The 19,565-nt window shown below is 40.9% G+C and overlaps 1 protein-coding gene across 1 annotated transcript in view; it reads right to left on the bottom strand.

Annotated features, from left to right (window-relative positions):
- The window catches only part of GLRA2 (glycine receptor alpha 2), a 130,809-nt gene that overhangs the window by 44,949 nt on the left and 66,295 nt on the right, over positions 1 to 19,565 (bottom strand). The window lies entirely within an intron of this gene.

The following is a 19,565-nucleotide window of genomic DNA, read 5'->3' on the forward strand; positions in this document are numbered from 1 at the left end:
GTCAATGAGATGGCTGGAATCGAAGACACGGGAGGCAGGAGGAGAGCTGTGTATGGACCTTTGAATTTCTTCTCAGTCTTACCTAGTTGCTTTGAGCTTTCTTTGCTTAAAAAATAATAATAATTAAAAAATAATAAAAACAGTTATCTTTTCTTGATCTATTCGTGAAATATGGTTAATGAAACATGGGGGATTCTTAAGTTCAGAAAAACTTTTAATCTCTTGAGGCATCTAATTATGAGGAGAAGATACAGGCATATCCATCTCAAAGCTCTGGCTGATTCAAGGTCTTGACACAGGCACCATTTCGGGAAACAAGGACACTCAGTGCCTTTCAGCAGACTGCCCAGCCTTTCATGTGTCAGGCACTGAGTTAGAGGGCGTTTCCTTTGATACTCCTCTCTGCACTCCCAGGGCTTCAGAGCAAGAAGCAAAAGCCAGCTTGTTCACCAAGAGCATAATTTGCTGCTGCCCCGCAATGCTCCCATAAAGAAATTGCCAAGCAGCTCAAGGGGCTCTTCCAGGGATTGTTGCTCATGCAGAAGTCACAGACCTGGATGCCACAGAGCATGTTTTCTGCTTTCCTTCTGACAACAGGGCCATCTGATATGAGCACTGCACAAGCCAAAGTTTTACAGGTCGCACAGAGCACATGTCAAAGGCAGGAGGGAAAAGAAACTGATTTTCTGGTCTAGGGGCAATTCTGAACTCCTCAGGTAAGTCAATTGCCATGCTACAACTTAAAAGAGGCTGCAAAATTGAACCAGCTTATTCAAGAGAAGACAACAACTTATATATAAGTAACAACCTATATAACTTTACCCCTGTTAGTTCCATAACCGGGTAGAGATGAACAAAGCTTTGAAGCAAGTTGTGTTAACTCCCTCTCTCTCTCTCTCTCTCTCTTCCTCTCTGAGCGCCATAAGGAAGCTCAGAAAACACATTGGCCATAATTTTAAATCATGAAGATCAGGGTCAAATTATAACTCTTTCAAGAAATTTTAATAAACTGGCAGCAGCCTAGGTAAGTAATTCTATTTGCATAATTAGGAATGAACAGATATCTTCTTTGTTTTGTAGTCATTTGCCTTACTGATAAGTCTAAGATAGTAATATCCACCTTCAGCTTTCTTTCCAATGCTACAGATTCTTGCAACATGAGTCTTTTCTGCTGCTAGCATAAATGACTACACCAGGAGCACACACCTACATCCTTTATACCCACATGGTTATTACAAGTTCCACTTCCATTATGGCTCAGCAGAATTAGCATTTAATATACAGTTTTGACTCCTAGTAGGTCAAAATAAGAGCCTAATAGTCCTGTGTAGAAGCCCAGATTGTGCTGCCCTGTTACACAGCATTTTCATTCAACTTTAATACTTGTAGCTTTTGAAAAGTCCTTCTCTCTGACCCTGCTAGCAAGTTACTGAGAAGAGTGACACATGGCTAGAAATACAAAGAGACACACTTCATATTATATTTAAGAGCTATCTTTATGTCTGATAAGTTATTAATAGATGTCAGAAATTTCAGTAACACTTGCTCTATCATTATTAATTAGAGCTGTGGAGAAGTACTTGCCTGGCTGGTGAACCCTGGTAAATGTTTCTAATATGAACTGACATTTTCTCACTTGTCATTAGGTTTGAGATGAAAAAGAAAACAAACAAACAGAAAAATCAGAGAAATATTCTGCATGAAGCAGTACGTGTTAGTAGAGAGTAGATTGTACATAATAAAACTCAGAGACTGAAAAATAGCTTGCAGTATTTCTCTGTTTTTTTCCCCTGAAAGATCTTAATAAAGAGTCTCAAAGAAGCTCATCCACCTGTTTCCCAAAGAGTATGTACAATGCAAGGAAATATTACCAGATCCCTTTTATAAACAGGGAACTTAAGGTGTACACACAGCAACCACACTTCCCAGGGCAGCAGTAGGAGACAGTGGCAGAGCTGTGAACAAATCTTTGGCTACCACAACCATGTTTTACAGTCTAGATCATCCTTCCCAGCTGGCTTTGAGAGAGGGTCCACACTTCTGGCAATTCCGCAGATATGCCTAAATCCACAGGAACTTTCTGGGGATGACTGGGCATCACCATCACTCACCATGGAGTTTTGCAAAAGATGCCTATTTATATCATTGTCAGGTACATCTTGAAGAGAATGGGAGAGTGACAGGAAAAAAATGTGGATTAATAATACCTACTCCTTACCTGTTGATGACTATGTTTTTGACATAGGAAACAATGAAGAGAAATTGAAAAAGATTTGAGATTTTTGTTGTTTGTTTTTTTTTTTTTTTTTTTCAGTATAGGTTATCCTCATAGTTAAGTGGCTTTTTTTTCTTTCTTTCTTTCTTTCTTTCTTTCTTTCTTTCTTTCTTTCTTTCTTTCTTTCTTTCTTTCTTTCTTTCTTTCTTTCTTTTTTTTCCCAGCATATGCAGCTGCAAGAGAGATTTTGCTTAAGTTTCTAATACAATCTTTATTTTGTAAACATGTTTGTCAAGTTTGCAACACTTATGCTGCCTAAAGGGTACTTTGAACCTCATGTTATTCCAGCAGCCATGACTTTGATTGATTGCACATCAGGAAGCTTAAGTACAGAAAACTCCTACACAAAATCACTTTAAAGTATGGAAATTAAAATTTAAAGGCTGCTTCTTTAACATGCTTCTTGTTGCCAGGGCAGCCCCAACCCCAGTCTGAAATGTGGGGGCAGCAGGGATGAAGGGGGGCACAGCCTTTCAGCCATACTCCCACGTGTCATAGGCACAAGCATTAAATTAAGTGGTGTTAATGTGGGAGGCAAGCAAAGGAAAAGAGCCTCCCAAAGACTCCTGTTTCTAACAAAGCCACATCTGTTTAACACCCGTAGCTGCCAAGTAACCGCAGAAGATCACAGAAAAAGCCACAAGCAAGACCTGGTTCTCCAACAAACGTGCTCACAATACCCCTTTTATGCACATCCCACCAAACACCATCATTGCCATCCAACTGATATTAATATGCCTTTACCACAGGGAGAGGTGCACACAGCAACCTTCACCAAAAGCTTCTTCTCTTTAGTGAATACCTTCAGAGCTCCCCAGCATGTTTGTCAGCAGCTTCTTCTGCTCAAGGTGGTCTCCAAAGAGGATCCGCTGAGCTCTTGAAGAGCCCTTTGCATTCTTAGCCTACAGTAAAGTGGGGGCCTACAGAAAAGCTGGGGAGGGACTCTTTGTCAAGGAGTGTAGTGATAGGACAAGGGATAATGTTTTTAAAGTAAAAAAGGGTGGATTTAGATTAGAAATAAGGAAGAAATTCTTTACTCAGAGGGTGGTGGGGCACTGGACCAGATTGCCCAGAGAAGCTGTGGATGCCCCATCCCTGGAGGTGTTCAAGACCAGGCTGGATGAGGCTTTGGGCAACCTGGTCTGGTGGGAAGTGTTCCTGCCCATGGCAGGGGGGCTGGAACTAGGTGATCTTTAAGGTAATTTCCAAACCAAACCATTCTGTGATTCCATGATTCTTATCTGAGGGCTGTTATTTTTAGAGTACATATCTACAGGAAGTGTTCCTGTTGGCACTTGTATTGTAATGCAGCAGGTGCAGTAACATGGATTTTCCACTGCTGCAATAAATGCTCACAATCTCATTCCTAACAAAAACATCCCCTTTGCACAGGGCAGGTGTGTTTTTGAAACTGCATGAGGTCTGATTTTCCGTAAATTTGCTATCTCATACTATATTCTTTCTTTCAACTCAAGCAACGTTCCCTTCTCGGCGTTTCTCAAGAAAAAACAAACAAACAAACAAACAAACAAAACACAACAACAAAAAAAAAAAACAACACAAGCAACCAAAAACAAACAAACACACAAAAAAACACCATCACCATCAGTTCTCCAAAGTCTTTACTCTTTTCCACCCAATGGCTGTGCAAAAGAATAACAATTAGCTAATGGGGAGTGTTTAATTCCTCTTTCCTCTTAGTCCAGTATCCCATTGATCCCATAATATGGCAAATTATATGGGCACTTAAGTCCAATAATAAGTTCAAACACTTTGCCTTCATTCAGCTGCTGCTTAACTCTGGAGATAACCTAAATTCGGTAGGTCTTTCTTATTTTGACTTCAAAGTCTTCTGGGCAGCTGAGTTCTGCTCATGCCCAGAATAGCTCCTGGTATGTGCAGGGAAATATCTAGCTCCAGCCTGGGTCCAAACATGATTCAGGTGCTGCAATGAGAACATTCTGGGACAGTGCACAGGGCGCTTATTCAAAGACACCTAACACCACTCAGAATCTCAAAAAAACAAAAACAAAAACAAAAAAGACTTGGTGGTTGTGGAAGTTTTAAAATAAAGTCATGGCAATCTTTCCATAGGAAGCTTTGTGGTACCAGCCCTCACCAAGGAAGAGGGAAATACATCCTCAGTACCTTCCCAAGCCTGAGAGGATACCAATGCATCTCTTCTACTTCCTATGGTATCTATATCAGGCCGTGGGCTGGACTGGGAGGAGAAGGGTCTTTAAAGCTCAAATAAGAGCTATTCTGCTGCATAGAAAGGAAAGCAAGATTCATGAATTTAGTAGCAAGGAAGAGGAGAAAAGGAGCTATCAGTTAGATGCCTCTGGTATGTTGTCATTCACTGGCTATAAAGAAGTGCCTTATGTCATTGGTAAGCTATTCTCTCTATCCAATTTGAAATTATGGTACTGTTACTGTCAGAGGAAACATCCTCAGCTATATGAATGATAGGGGCAGGATTCAGTTTACCATCAGAACAGATAGGCAGCTCCTGGGTAAACTTCATCCCATCTACTTTAGCTGTTTACTGGCCATAGGAATGAATTTTCTCTCTGGAGGTATCAATTTCCATCCACTGAAGAGGGAACTAAGATAAAGAATACCCAGTGGCCAAATCGATCTGAAAAGCCACGTTCAGCATTCTGGGGTGAGGTAGGAAGCTAGAAATACAGTATAGGATAATCTAATGAAATTAATTTGGAGTTTAATTTAGAAACTGCAAAGGCATAGGGTTCCCTGACGTTCCATCCTCTTTCTCGATGCAGTCTCCTAATTGGAAGAGACATTCCCTTGTTTTAAACTGATATGTCTCTTTAACTTCAAGGCTTGGCATAGATAAACATGATTAAAATACAGTTTAGAAAAAAATGTTCAACACTGCCATTTATTTTAAACATTATTGTTTAATCACCAATTTCTCTGTGGTAATTATGCTATGTTTAGGCTTTGGGATTTTTTAATCAGTGTTTTCCTGTAGCTTGGGTATGATTCCTGTAGAAGCTTCATAATAACCAAATAACTAGGACAGCCTAATCTAATAATTTGTGCATGCATAGGATGTTTGGGGGAATTATTAAAAGTTATTTTCTCACTAAAATGTTATCATCTTAGAAAGCTGAGATGTTCCAGGCCTATGACTTTCCATTGCAAAAATATTTAATACAGTTTTATGCACCAGATTGCAGTTGCGTGTTAGTGTCATTTATTCCATTGATTTTCCCTTTTGAAAGGAACCTTGCTAGCCTCTAATTTTCACTTAAATAAATCCTAACAACCAAAATAATGTTGTTCAAATGGCAAATGTTTTCTGAAATTGAAAGCTGGAATATTTGTCTAGGCTAAAAACTATTAGCAAGGCTCAGATATGCTTTAGTTTGACAGGACTTGTTATTAACTTTGGATGTGAGACCTGCACAATTTCCTTCTGTTTTAATAGTGTTGTATTTCAGTCCACCCTCCACAACTAATTTAAATGGTTCCACAGGTAGAACCTAATCACGTTTGCACACCAAAATGGTATTCAATCCCTTCATATAAATTTCCCTGCAGTGTAAAAACAGTGATAAAAAAGAAAGACAAAAATAAAATGAAATAGCATGAATGCAAGTAGCATTACTCAGACTTTTTTGTTCTACTGGAGCAGTCTGAATTTCAAAGCCACCTCCCACACATACACTCAAGTGTAACATTTTGAAATACAATACTTCCTCAGATGTTGCACTCATTGTAATGCAGTTTATTCCTAGATATGGAGTAATTGCTATAGAAAGCAAAACTACATCAGTATTTTTCTGCTCTAATGATTCATTCTGGACACTGAAAGAAAGACCTGACTTACAATAAATCCAACCAAAAACACAAGAAAAGGAGAAGAGATAAAGATATGGGCAGACAAACATCAAATATTATTCAGTTTCTTGGGCCATGATATGCACAGTATGCCACGACTCTACAGTCATGCATGCCTCATATTTCTCATTTGAATGATAATTCTTCTTGGTGTAATTGTAGCATTGTATCCATTATCCTTTCAGTGAATTATCCTATACATTTTTTTTTTTAAGTCACAGAACTCACACCGGAAAGGCTTTATTTAATCATCTAGATAGCCCATAGCAACAAATTGTGACAAGTTTTTCTTAGTGACGTTAAGGAGGCAAAGGCTTACACTGCTATTTGTATACCCCTGTTACTTAGCCTTGATTATTGCAGAAATAATGTTTAGTGCAGAAAAGTTCAAAAAACTTTTAATAATAACAGTTGTATCTGAATGTTGACTCATTTTTCCAGTGCAAAACTTCTTGTTAAATAGAGACACTAGCAGTTTGGTAGGGGAACCAAAGATACTGTGAGAACCCTAGGGGCTCCAAGTCTTGGTAGCCTTGGCCATCATCACCCCACCCCTGCTCAGATCCTGGGCTACAGTGTCTTTTTGGAAAGACCCTGGCCCAGTCTGTGCTGCAAGTGTCCTTGGCCCCTGGCTTGTTCTCCACAGTGGAGCAGCCCAACTTATGCCACTCCCTAGCAGATATCTTTGGGCTACTACCACTACTGTCACAGTCATTTATGATTTACTCCATTTTTTATGGGTCTTTCCTCCTGCTTTGTGTTTGGACTCTGAAGTGTGTAAGAGCATTTTGCGAGCAGCAGTATGAAAGCTACAGAGCTTTCAAATAGTTATCCTGGGGAATCTCAAGTCCACTGAAAACTTAATTTAAGATGTTAATTTATGCATGATCTTGCTTTAACTTATCAAACCTGATGAGGAAAGACACAAAGGTAATAAATACATAATAATTCAAGACAGGGTGGCTAAAAGTTGGTGATGCAACATTACGAAGCTTCAAGACATTCTTCCCACTCTAGATCTACGCAGAAACACCAGGCTTCACAGGACCTACAAATGCTCTACAACAGAAAGAGCTCAGGCAGTGTCCCCAAACTTTTGTGCTGCTAAGACTTCTGGTAATGGATCAGTTTTTCTTGAGGCCTCTCTGGTCTTTCTTCACAGGTATGAATGAGAGATGGCAGAAAGCTTCTTTGGGGAAATTTCTGGTTTTCCCTTCCACAGCTGGTTCCATTACTCTACACACATGCCCTTCTTTTCTACAGTCGTAAACAATGAGTGAATGATTCCCCACTTACTGGAAGAACAGTCTTCTCTGTTTCTAATTCTTATTTTTATTTTTTAGTTGTTGTTGTTTGGAATACATGTTTTTTCAGTGATTCTTGACATGAGCCAGCATTGCACATTCACAGCCCAGAAGGCCAACTGCATCCTGGGCTGCATCACCTGAGGAGTGGCCAGCAAGTCAAGGAAGGTGATTGTCCCCATCTGCTCTGCCCTTGTAAGGCCCCACCTGGAGTGCTGCATCCAGGTCTGGGGCCCCCAGCACGAGAAGGATGTGGGGCTGTTAGAGCAGGACCAGAGGAGGGCCACGAGGGTGCTCAGAGGGCTGGAACACCTCTCCTATAAAGAAAGGCTGAGACAGCTGGAGATGACAGCTGAAGAAGAGAAGGCTCAGATGTGACCTTGTTGCAGTTTTTCAATACTTAAAGGCAGCTTATATAAAAGGTGCAGGGCAACTTTTTGCTCAGGCAGACAGTGGCATGACAAGGGGGAATGGTTTTAAACTAAAAGAGGGGAGGTTTAGATTGGATGTTAGGAAAAAATTTTTCACTCAGAGGGTGGTGAGGCCCTGGCACAGGTTGCCCAGAGAAGTTGTGGATGCCCCATCCCTGGAGGTGTTCAGGAGCAGGTTGGATGAGGCCCTGGGTCTAGTGGGTGGTATCCCTGCCCATGGCAAGGGGGGTGGAACTAGATGATCTTTAAAGTCCCTTTCAACCCCAGCGACTCTATGATCCAGAACAAACACCTGAAAAGTTAAAGTTGAAAATAGTTTTACAGTTTGGGGAATTTTATCCTAGTCTTCCATGCTACTTTAGCAATTCCTATCTTCAAATTATGAACCACTGGTCATAGATTCACGTATTATGTTGTTCAAAACAAGGATATCCAAACCCTTATATGGTATAATAAATCGGCTTTGGTGGTCTTTGAGATGAAATATATTGAAATCAGCATGAAATTCAAGAGAAGGAAAAAAAGAATGATAGTAAGGATGACATAATTTTGAGTTCCCCTAAAATGAAACATACAAGGAGTAGTGGTGAACATTTATATCATTTTTTCTCTTTGCTTTTAGTGGTCTGTTCAGCAATAACGCAAAATTATTAGAACAGCGGCAGTATGTTAGGAATATGAACACCATCTTTCTAAAAGTACTTGTCTGTCATTAATCTAGGGTAGAATATTAGTAGTCCCAAAATAAGACTATTTTCAGTCCTTATTTCTGTTTTCCAGTGACCTTATGGTGACAGAAACTTCTACTGTCATGTAGGTACTCTTTGTTTTACTTTTTTTAATGAGCTCCTACACATCAGAGACTTTTCCCTTTGGTTTTGTGAACCTTACAAAAAATACATTTGTGAAAAGATGCCTTAACTGCAACTTTTAAAAAGCTGCTGTGGTTTCTTTACCTGCCCTTACATCTTCTGGTGAATAGTTCACTGAAGGTCAAGTTTGATCAATGTAACTGCCATTTTTAGGCTTATCTTCATTCATGAATAATGTCAGAATCTCTTCTCTCCATTTATACCCTTAGGTAATGGCACGATACCCATGATTTGTGCGTAGTGAATGTTTCATACCAGACTACAATTGCCTGCATGGACAAATGCAATGTAATATGTGCATCACTTCTTTGGTCCTGCCAAGACAATGAAAAAATATAATGCTACCCTGGCATCTGAGAAAGCCTGATGCTACAGTAACCTGCCACATGAAGCATCCCTAGGAAGCCTCCTTATCTGCAGCAGATGGGAAAAAACTAAAGTCTCCAGCAACATGCAGTCTCCACATGAACATTCACTGAAATCTTGAGTCAGTGCCCAGTTGTAATGCAGGACTTCAGCTCCACTGTTCACAAGCTCCAAAATAAAACATGTGGTTAAATCTGGACAAAGGAGGAGTACTCAGCACCTGACGAGAGAGACTTCTAACAGAGCCAGCATGGTGACTTCTAAAAAGTGGACGTAACTACAGTTTTCCCCACATCTTTTTTTTTTTTTTAAATAAGAAATGCCCTTCTGAGAATTTTATTTCACAATTGTATGTACGTAAGTAAGTTCAAACCATTATATTTTCCTTGTAAAACATGTAATTACTCTGCCAAAATGAATTATGAACAGTTTGAATCCCTCTTAATTTATATTTGTGGAGCATCAGTACATGATAAACCGCTTAATCACATCTAGTGTTTTACCAGGACCACAGGTCCCATTCAAAGTCATTATACACTGCATATATGGATTATGACCTCCTGGGTTATAAGAAAGCTTTGTTCCTCCTTATACTCCTTGCACTGAGACCCAGATGGATGGGGACACAGAGAACACCTGGTCTTGGGGAAATTAACTCGATGTGTGTTTGACCATTCCCAAACTTGCTCAACCAAGTAAAGTAGAATCTCTGTGCCCATCTTCAAAGGCCTTCTGCTCACTTCAAAAATGAAATCCAGTGATTTGCTCTGATGCTCTGAAAGCACAGGTCAGCACCTCAGACTAGGTTACTGTCACACAGGTTTGTTCTGTCTGGGCAGAACGGTTAGTCAGGGAACATGGTCTGAGCAGTTACACACCCAGTCTCCTCCATTTATATGGAAGACTGCAAGTGACATTTCCTTCTCACAAGTAGCTACTGACTATGAACACACTGTTGATTCTTTTCTCTGTGACACATAGCCCAGGAAAATGGCAGTAAATTAAGTTGTTTGTAAGTTGTGATCCTCTAGACTCTTCAGCCCCTGGAGGTGTAGCAGGCAAAGGCCGTGTGTCAAACTGCCTGTAAAATCCCCTTCCAGCCCAGGTCTGCCTGGTGTAGCGAGCACAAGCACCTACACCATGTCACAGTTTCACACTAGCAAGCTTCAGGAACCTGCATTTTCCCTTGGGGACAGTGATTTTAAAATACTTGAAACGCATTTGTTTTGTGTTTATCCTCCTCATTTTCACATCAGGGAAATATGCCAACAGTTTGCTGGGGGGATAGCTGGAAGTGATGGGGGGAGCACTCTGGAAATACTAGGAAGTTACCTGCCATCTGCATCAGTGTGATGCATGGCAACATGTAGAGCCAAACACAGCTCTGTGGTGCTTACCCTCATGACAAGACAGAGCTTTAGTCTGAGCACCTGCAGGTATGTGTATGTAGAGATAGCCATGGCTGCCCCATCTCAGCTTTCAGCCCTTCCTATTCAGGCAGTGTCAAACCAGTCAGGCAAACCAGAGAGCAATGGTGTCAGCTGGGAACGGGCAAAGCCGCTGCTCTGTGCCACACATCTGACCCAGAGGGTTTTATTTTGAGGGACTCTTCTTTGCAGCCGGCAATGTTTTAGAAACAAATCCGTACTTTTTACTAGGATCGTGATGGAAGTCTGGAAAATTCCTTCCCTTTTAGTCTTCTGTGGTGCAGGACAAACTTGAACATCAGTGATATCTGCCACTTTGTTTTCTAGAGGAAAGTGTAGCAGACAGTTCCTCATTTAAATTTTCTCTGTCACTATCATTAAACTCACATTTGGAAGGATTCTTCCAAAGAAGCAAGCTTCATGTTATTGTAAGAACAATAGAATGAGAAGTGCCCTTGCTGTAGTGTTAAAAAAAGAGTCTTGTAAATGTACAGCATTCACGTTAAAGTACCTCTGAAATACCAAGGTTCACGGGAAAAATAAAAGCATTCTTTCAGTTTCTTTAACAAAAGGGTAATCACATTAAGATTCACAGCAGGCCTTCTATTCCTTTAGTGTTTTTTTTTTTTTTTTACAGGAACGCATGCTGGAATATAAGATCAATGGTGATGGCATTACTGCATAATTTGCATATGGCTTTGTGAGATGTTTATTACATTTGGTGTAAGTATTTTTGCATGACCTGTGTTTTCAATGTGGGTGAGCTGTGTGGGAAGGGGATGAGTATGTGAGCTCCATAATCCCCATACAGAAATAAGAGTAACAGGCCAATACTAGTTACTCATATCTTGAGAAGGGCAAGAACAGCTTATTTACTCTTTACATGTCTGATTCATTGCTTTTTACTCTCTGAAACATGTCTAGCTGGAATCCTTGTTTAAATCATGACATTTTTACCCTGATATTGAATTTAAAATAAAACAACCTAAACACATGCATATAATAATCTGCTGTAATTTTTCTGATTATCACGTTTGCTCATTGCCTTTTTCTGATATGATTTCTGAGTACCTTACGGACAGACAGATTCTAGAAAGGTGTACATGCAAACTTCACAATACATTAGTCAAATTTCAGAAGACCGAAGCTGGTCACAGAACTATGTAGGACATCTTTTATCCACTTCCATAGAACATAAGAACAACAAGCAAGTGTACAGTTCTCTCTCACTGACACTGTCCTGGCAGAAGATAGACTACCAGCTCCATCATTTGGTGGCATCCAGGCTTACTTCGCATACTTCCTGAAAATGAGAACTAGTTTACCATAATTCTATGACATGACTAAACTGACACCACTGACTAGCCAGCAACATTCAACTTTAACTGACAAGAGCTATCTCACTGTCAGCTATTTAATCATAATTAGCTGACATGATACTGGACCTTAAGTTCCTCAGAAGAGTCAGTCGTGCAGAGAATCGTGTTAGCTAATTTGATTTTTGACTTCCATGTTCAAAAGAAAATTGATGTTTAATCAAGGCAACACCTCCAAAGTATTTCTCCCATTTCTCTTGTGCATGCTCTAAGTCTTCAGACTGTCTAACACATTCATTTGACGCCAGCCTAATCAGCACACTATTGATTATGTGGTGAAAGAGTGCAACATGTCTGAATGGGAATGAAGGCAAAATGCAGTGCATACACTGCAACTTTTTAAAGTCACAGTTTCCTGAGCAAAAATACCTGTAACATGCTTTCCTAGATTTCAATTTTTTAACTTTTTTTTTTAAAACCTGATTTCTAAGGAAAAGAACACTGTATTGCTGTACATGTCCCTCCTGCTGCTCTATGCATATATCTCACTGCCAGTTCTCAAAGAACCTTGAAGAAATCGAGCAATTTGACACCAAGGGAAAAATTAAAATACCCAAAGCTATTGAATCAGGAAAACAAACAAACAAACAAACAACAAAAAACCTGCATTTGTTTGCCCTCTGAAAAACAGTTGTACAGGAAGCACAGCAAGTCCTCACCTTCCTGGCTGGCCAACAAAAATGTGTACTGCTCAGCTAGCCAACACGTAAATATATCTGGACTGGACAGGACAACCATTTCTAAGGGAGTCTAACACAGCAGACATGGGAGAGAACTAGGAAGGCCATTTTATACTGCAGATACCACAGTACTAATGAACCAGATTTTCCTACAGGAGACATCCTCAAAACAAACAAACAACCTCCCCCCCCAAAAAAAAAAACAAAAAACCAAAAAAAAACTAAGCCAACTAAGCCTCTTAATATCTACATTAACATAAAAAAAAAGTAGTAAATATACAGTCATGCTTCTAGCTAATCATTCAAAGCCACATAAGGAGTTATTCAGACAGCCAAAATAAAATGAATTGAACATTACTGCAAGGGCACTTCTCATTCTATTGTTCTTACAATAACATGAAGCTTGCTTCTTTGGAAGAATCCTTCCAAATGTGAGTTTAATGATAGTGACAGAGAAAATTTAAATGAGGAACTGTCTGCTACACTTTCCTCTAGAAAACAAAGTGGCAGATATCACTGATGTTCAAGTTTGTCCTGCACCACAGAAGACTAAAAGGGAAGGAATTTTCCAGACTTCCATCACGATCCTAGTAAAAAGTACGGATTTGTTTCTAAAACATTGCCGGCTGCAAAGAAGAGTCCCTCAAAATAAAACCCTCTGGGTCAGATGTGTAGCACAGAGCAGCGGCTTTGCCCGTTCCCAGCTGACACCATTGCTCTCTGGTTTGCCTGACTGGTTTGACACTGCCTGAATAGGAAGGCTGAAAGCTGAGATGGGGCAGCCATGGCTATCTCTACATACACGTATGTTTGGGTTCTCAGAGTAAAGCTCTGTCTTGTCGTGAAGTAAACACCACAGAATCACAGAATCATCTAGGTTGGAAGAGACCTCCAAGATCACCTAGTCTAACTTCCGACCTAACACTAACAAGTCCTCCACTAAACCATATCACTAAGTTCTACATCTAAATGTCTTTTAAAGACCTCCAGGGATGGTGACTCAATCACTTCCCTGGGCAGCCCATTCCAATGCCCAATTGCCTTTCAGTAAAGAAGTTCTTCCTAATATCCAACCTAAACCTCCCCTGGCGCAACTTTAGCCCATCCCCCCTCATCCTATGACCAGGCACATGGGAGAATAAACCAATCCCTACCTCGCTACAGCCTCCTTTAAGGTATCTGTGTTTTATGACTGTCTTGATGAAACTTCCTCATCCCTAATTTGAAGCTTGGAAAATTGAAGAGTACAGAGCCCAGTGACTTGAGCAGAATCATCCAGCCTACAGCACACAGAGCTGGTCTCAGCCACACAGATAGCTTTTCAGCAGAGACATGCCAGATTTTATATGGCAGGTGCAGTGAACTCACTGTCATGAGGTGCCCTCACCCAGCTGTGTGTGACATGCTTATTAGGTCTGACATTGTCTCTGTTACCTATAGATGCCCTTGTAATCTGGTTGGTTCTGGACCTGAGCGATGCCTTATGACCTCAGAGAAACTGGGAACAGACTCTGAATCTGAAACATTTGGTCCAAAGAATTCTTCTACCTATTATGTTTCCATACCTCACACTGGACAGATGTCCTTAATTAGTGGTAACAAGAGGTTACCTCAAGTCCTGAACAACAACCACCAGAAAAAGAAGTGAATTGTGATAGGCATATACTGTACACTCTTCAAGCTTCAGCTTATAGATTGTTAGGTTTAGAGCCATTCCTTAGGAGGTGCTGAAGCACCTCTGCTGAGCCTTTCTTCTCCCCTATTCAACTAATTAATTCCCACAATAGGGAGCAAATTGAATCAACCTGTGATCCATCTTGTCTCCCACAGTCTGATCCCTGCACACGTAACTATCTCTGCTGCCTTTTTCTCTGCTGCTCACAGCCAGGCCCTTTTCCCAGTCTCCCCAGCCCATTTGCTGATTCCCTGCTGTGCACAGGCCCTGTTCAGGAGCTGAATAGTCCAGCACAAAAGATTCTGGCTTTCCAGGGAGCAATGCAGAGTAATTGCCCTTTCCCCGATTCCCATCCTGACTGGAATAAGGATGAGGAGAGGGGGAAAAGTTTTGTGGCTGAGTAGAGGGTGGCATGGTAAAGGCAAATCAAGGAGGGCTTCAAAAGACTCTAGACTGGCTGTTGTGTATCTGTCAGACTGGTATATGTCCACACGTGAGACAGGATAAGCTGCCTTTTACTTTCTGGCTTTCCAGGGAGCAAATCCAGCCCCTGCAGCTCAGAGTACACACTTGCCATTCTTGTTTGGCTTCTCCTTCCATAATAACTTGCAGCAGATGTTTGATGTTGCACTCACTACTAACTAGAGATGCATATTGTTTTAATTTCCATTAGTGAATCCCTGACACTTTCACAGTATTTTTCACGTATTTTAATACTCAGCTGATATTCAACACAGAACAATTAAAATCTCCATTTCACAGAGGTAGTTCAAAAAGTCTAATGTGTACTGGAATGTGAATTTCTCTTTCTGAGAAAGAGTGATTAGACTGACAATGCAGCCTACTGAAGGGTTGCCTTGGCTACACAGCTCTTTAATACAGAACCTGCAGAAGACAATCATGGCAGAGGTTTGGTCAAAGCCATCCACTCCAAGATATAATTCCAGTACCATCCAGCAGGAGTCCAGTCACTGCTGAGGACAGACATAGCCATATGACTGGGTTTCCTAGCACTGTTTTAGCAGCTGAGCCTTGAAATCCACTGCAGTTCAGCAGAATGCAAATAAATAACAGCAGAGGAGTTGCTGCAGCCATGATGGTCTACAAACTCAAAAGCAAGAAGATTTGAGGAGATGAGTTCTGTCTTTTTAGAGCATGTAACATTCCTGAGAAAAGCAATTTGATTTGGGGGATCAGGCATTATTTGTAAGCATAACCCTGACAGAAAACACAACACACAGAAATCACAACACACAAAAAAAGCAACAGTACAATAAAGAGCCTGCTGAGCCCTTTTTTCATTCTCTGAGGTGGTTATCTACTCTCTCCCCCCCCATCCTGTAGGTCCAGCCCATGATGGGCTCTGGTTCCTGTCTCAGAGGCTGTCTCACCAGATCAGCTCAGTGAATTCTCTGTCCTCATAAAGGTGAAGGTGGGGAGGAGGTCCCAAGGACATGTAATAGAAGATGAAAGGTGTAGTGAGGTACAGGAGCCTGTGGTTTTCCCCAGTCTTTGTCTATAGGAGTGCTGGTCCAACCTTCTGATAGCAACAGAGTCAGTGATCCTACATCCTCCCCATTCTAGCCTTCATGAGAGGCTGCTGTAAACGTATGGCTGCAGGGTGACAAGAGTCAGGGGCTAGGGTGGTTCAGAGAAACTTATGAGAAGAAACAGCAAGTTGTCAAGAATGAAACTGGAAAGATACTTTCTGTGAAACCTCTAGATGTAGTCACATATTGTCTCTGGCTCTTTCTCTTTCCCCGATTCCCATCCTGACTGGAATAAGGATGAGGAGAGGGGGAAAAGTTTTGTGGCTGAGTAGAGGGTGGCATGGTAAAGGCAAATCAAGGAGGGCTTCAAAAGACTCTAGACTGGCTGTTGTGTATCTGTCAGACTGGTATATGTCCACACGTGAGACAGGATAAGCTGCCTTTTACTTTCAACTACAACTGTATAATCAGTTTCAAAGGAAAATAGTTCTCTTTGCCTGTTCTTGTCTGCCCTTATACTAGAAATCGCATTTTATCCTCCTTTGAGGTGCATAGCCTGATATTCCACAGCACATGAATTTTAGTCAAAATTGACTTTATTCTGATCAGGCATGTATAACATTAATTTTTCTCCATTTATTAAAAAAAAAAAAAAGAGGTAAATATTGTTCAACATATCCCAACACATTATAAGCTACTTCCTCAATATATTGAGGTGGGTTAAATTCATTACTGATGCCCTTTTCTCATAAAAGAACCAGCTTCTATAATAATAATTAATAATAATAATAATAATAATAATAATAATAATAATAATAATGGTTTGCTTGAATTTCTAGCTCAAGGAAATAATGCACATTCAGAAAATAATTTTCTCACAAAAATATATGTATATATATGTATTTGACCTGAATAAGGAAATGGTCATAGAAGGCTTAAAGAAAGTCATATTTTAGTGGTAGAGTTGGTAGCATTAGGTAATGGTTGGACTTCATGATCTTAAGGGTCCTTTCCAACCTCAATGATTCTGTGATTCTGCTATGGCTCAGTACTCCCCTAGCAATTTGAAAGTCTGCCACTCCCACTGCGCACCCCACTAAGCACTCCTACAGGACTTAGACACTTGAAACATTTGAGCACTTTCTTCCAGAAAGTGGAATTTGGCTGAGTTCTAGGTAAATAAATGTAAACTTCAGGGTAAATATTTATTTTGATTCTAAGTGCGTAAGGAAGGGCATGAAGTACTGCTAAAATCCTTATTTGTTGTCAGGAAGTAATATTCAGATGTTATAGGTCTTTTCTATCCTTAAGTCATGAACGTAGAGACAAGTCAGCAACAGACATTCAGTTTTGTCATTTTTTTGAGAGGGAGCAAAGGGTAACTTTTACTTTTCAGTTTTCATTAGGACTTGTGCACTTATAAAAAATTCATATATGCTATTGTCCTAATGGGTCTGAGAAGGCACAAATCTGTCTGACAAGCAGAAAGATATGAGTGATGCTGCTCCTAATGCTTACATAAAATCCTGCCTCTCTTATGGTGTTTTCTTCCTCAGTCCTTGCAATTAGCTTCCATCATGTCTCAGACTTGGAAAAGCAGCAACTAACATGACTTATTTTCACAGATTTGTAAAAGCCACAATAAAAAGCAGAAGGACCTCTGCCCTGTGGGCAGGGAGGAGGGCTGGCATGTAATGAAATAGCAGGTCTTTTCATCTAACAGGTGATGTCACCAATTATTCTTGTCCCTTCACACAGGGCCTTATTTGCTCAGTAAATTTTAATTACTATAATCTAAACCTCAGTTTCTTTTGTTACCCTAGCTACCTGCAGTAGATAAGTTGTCTCCTAAGGTATTTCATATGAGTGGGCAGTACTGACTCTTTATGCAGGCTAAAAATATTTGCTCTCTTAATGCCATGGTAGGTTCTGTCCATAAGAGGATTAATTAAACCACGGCTGTGAATATACAGATATCATGGCTGCCAACTGCAGAGCACACCCGCACACTCACACAAACAGCACAGTGATATGAATTAATGCCTCCAGTCAACCCTGTCACTTGATCTACCAGAGAACTTCTTTATTTGAGCCCCATTTGGTTGGCTGTGAAATGAATGTGTACTCCAAGGGAGCAAAGGACTTCATCACAGCTTTAAGTCCTTCAGGCAGGTTTGTGTCCTAGCACACAGGAGGCAGGGGAGTGCTTTAAACCTATACGCAGACACAGAGAGTGCTGATAGCTGTCTGTCAGGGACTCTCCAAGCATGGTCTGAAGGAGTCTGTATCTCACAGGGCAGGATTAACCCATACTTCACCAAGAAGTACCACAGATAACTTTGCAAACAGAGAATACCACCAGATGTTCCCTGACAGTCAGGTGTCCCTGTAACTTTGCTCTAGGTTTTGCCCAACTAGCACAACAGCAAAACATGTTAATAGAAACAGATGTTTTTTAGTGATGATCACGCAACAGCAGGCTGGCCAGAGCAGAACAGAGAGCAGAGCTGGCTCTCTGCCAACATGGTCAGCATATGACTGTGTTATTTCACCTATATGGGTTTGGAGCTCTCAAGTCACCTTCTGTGATGCACAGCCTAAGATAGCTCTAAGGTACATCCAGAGCCCATCAGCCATTTTCCAGGGTTCCTCACCCCTGGCCAAGGCCATGAAAACATAACAAGAACAAGGGTAGCTGTATGTGCAGCTTGCTGTTCCCTTCCCTGAAAAGGCTGAAATGGCAACAAAAGAAATGGGACACAAATCGACTGTAGGACAAAACATTAAGCAATAAATTGATCCTACAGTGGCTTTACTGGAATGATGCTACACCAAATCTTCTGGTACACCTCTGTTAAACTTTCTACCTTGTAACAGAGTGAAGTGTGGGCAGGAGAAGTAGGCTGTTAGCACATGAAGTTTCAGGGACTTGTTAGTAGAGTGGTAGGTGCCATTCATTTGTTGTCTGTCAGTTAAATCTTCAGGTGAACCCAGAGGATTCAATCTGTAATTCCTAGGGTGCCCTGTATCTGAAGGGTCTCCCGTCTTGTCTTTGCATGTCCTTTCACTTCCCGGGCAAAGTCGGGCATGCAAGCAGATTTTCAGAAACCAAGTGGAGGCACATCAAAACTATTCAGCAATGAGATACAGAGAGAAGCTAAAAGGCTTAGACACCTAACTGTCTATGCTTGGCATAAACACAACCACTCTTCCTTGGATTTAGATCCTGAAATCGACTTCTGTCAGCACATCTTCGCTGAGACAACTTGCAAACTATCAGCAGCTGAGCAGTCCCCAGCCCATGGCTCACAATCAACGGTGTGGTCCTCCACTACTGAAGGGCTCTGCAGTTGTGCACATTGACAGCCAAGCAGGATATTGTACTCTTGTATTATTGACCCGAGTAGGTGAAGGTTGAGAACCCAGGAGTGTACAGCAAGTATTTGGCAGGTACAAAGACATGTTCTACATGATTTGGAAAGAAATAGAGAAATGGGTACCAGTTGAACGTCTTACCTTCCAGCTACTGACTACTCTAGGAGATAGGAACAGTGCCAAGAGATCAGGAGAAGGGGAAAGGGAGGAGACGGAAAAAGACAGGCTTTTCTCTACTACACAAATAACAAAAGACTTTTAATTAAACATGGCTCAGGAAGATGCTTCTTGTCTTTAGCTCTAGGCAGAGCAGAAAGCTAATTCCAAATATTTCATGTCCCTGAAGAGCTCCAGACAGTAGTAGGACATGGCCATGTCTTGCCTACACCACATACCATGCTGTTGAGACATACCCATTCCAAGAACT

This window comes from Cygnus atratus, chromosome 1 (assembly GCF_013377495.2).
Source record: "Cygnus atratus isolate AKBS03 ecotype Queensland, Australia chromosome 1, CAtr_DNAZoo_HiC_assembly, whole genome shotgun sequence".
Taxonomy (NCBI): domain Eukaryota; kingdom Metazoa; phylum Chordata; class Aves; order Anseriformes; family Anatidae; genus Cygnus; species Cygnus atratus.